Source organism: Arachis ipaensis, chromosome B6 (assembly GCF_059453495.1).
Source record: "Arachis ipaensis isolate K30076 ecotype BB chromosome B6, ASM5945349v1, whole genome shotgun sequence".
NCBI classification, from domain to species: Eukaryota; Viridiplantae; Streptophyta; class Magnoliopsida; order Fabales; family Fabaceae; genus Arachis; species Arachis ipaensis.
The window spans coordinates 114,869,252-114,871,110 of record NC_142441.1 but is presented as its reverse complement, the minus strand read 5'-3'; the positions used below and the strand labels follow the sequence as shown (position 1 = coordinate 114,871,110).

At 37.5% G+C, this 1,859-nt stretch overlaps 1 non-coding gene across 1 annotated transcript; it reads right to left on the bottom strand.

Moving 5' to 3' along the window:
* Positions 1–979: 979 nt before the first annotated feature.
* LOC148562384 (small nucleolar RNA R71) lies at positions 980–1,083 on the bottom strand. Its single transcript, XR_015887088.1, has one exon. It is a non-coding gene; the product is annotated as a small nucleolar RNA R71 (small nucleolar RNA).
* Between the last annotated feature and the right edge of the window lie 776 nt (positions 1,084–1,859).

The following is a 1,859-nucleotide window of genomic DNA, read 5'->3' as shown; positions in this document are numbered from 1 at the left end:
ACATCTCTGAAACCTTAGCTTTCTCAATCATATTATCTTGTTCATGCTCACTGTTTGTTTCTGTTTTGCCTTGTTTAGTTTCTGTTTATGTTCAAAAGCCTTCAAAATCCTAATTTGATTGTCTGACTAGATTAATCAACTGATTTTGCTTACTTAACTCGTTAATCCTCGTGGGATCGACCCTCATTTACCTAAGGTTACTACTTGATACGACCCAGTGCACTTGCCGGTGTTTTGTAGATTGTAAAAATTTGGCATCAAGTTTTTGGTGCCGTTAATGGGATTAATTGTGGATAACCAACTGACAATCAATTGATTACTTAGATTAGACCTTTTAAATTTTGTTTATTTACTGTTTTGCTTTTTATTTCCCCTCTGAGAATTCCCTTCGGTATTGTGAAGGGAGTTCCAATTTGATTTCCTTGTTGTTTTTGTCTATGCAGAAAAACAGGGATAAAGAACCGCTTCAGTACGATCCTGAAATTGAAAGAACTCTTCAACAGCAGAGAAAACAAGCTAGAAATCAATTCGTTGAAGAAGAGACAGAAGAAGTGGTTGAGGAAGAATTATCTGAGCCACATATGGCAGAGAATAATAATGCTAATCCACCAAGGAGAACTCTCGGATAATACATTAATCCTAATCCAGATAGTTGTAGAAGCAGTATCATTGCACTTACTGTCTGAGCCAACAATTTTGAATTGAAGCCACAACTTGTCATATTGGTTCAACAGAATTGCCAATTCAGTGGAAGCCCACAGGAGGATCCGAATTTGTTTATTTCTAACTTTCTGCAAATTTGTGATACGGTCAAGACAAATGGTGTCTCGGCTGAGGTTTATCGTTTGTTGCTCTTTCCTTTTACTGTAAGGGATCGGGCTAAGCAGTGGTTAGAGAATCAGCGCAAGGAGAGCATAGCTACATGGGAGGATTTGGTCACTAAGTTTCTAAACAAATTTTTCTACCACAGAGGCTTACTAAGCTCAGAACTGATATTCATACCTTCAGATAGCAAGAAGGAGAATCCCTATATGAAGATTGGGAGAGGCTTAAAGAGATGCTCAGAAAGTGCCCTGATGATATGTTTGCTGACTAGGTCCAGCTTCAGATATTTTATGATGGGATCACTCCCACCTCACGGATGGCACTGGACACTTCAACTGGAGGATCTTTATATATGAAGAAAACCATTGAGGAAGCACAAGAATTGATTAAGATGGTGGCCAACAATCAATATCTTCATGGAGTTAGGTGCTTTGGATACTCTATTAGCTCAAAATAAGATTATGTCCTAACAAATGAATGCAATTACTCAACACCTAGGAGGAATACAAGTCTCGGCAGTAAGCTCTCAAGAGAATTCTTATGGTATGAGTAATGGATTTTCTGAAGGTAAAGGAATGGAGTATGGACAATCCTCTCTAGAGCAAGTGAATTAAATGGGCAATCCTTTAAGACAACCTCAGAATGACCCCCTACTCTAACACCTTTACTCCTGGGTGGAGAAACCACGCAAACTTTGGGTGGGAAAACCAAAATCAGAGACCAAACCAGTTTAACAACACCCACTAACCCCATCAGTTTAATAACAACCAATAGAATACCTTTAGCCATCACAACACCAGTAACCTCTCTTTAAACCATTCCCACTGATGAGCGGATAATTTATACGCTTTTTGGCATTGTTTTTAGGTAGTTTTCAGTATGTTTTAATTACTTTTTAATATATTTTTATTAGTTTTTATTAAAAATTCACATTTCTGAACTTTACTATGAGTTTGTGTGTTTTTCTATGATTTCAGGTATTTTCTGGCTGAAATTGAGGGACCTGAGCAAAAATCTGATTCAGAGGTTGAAAA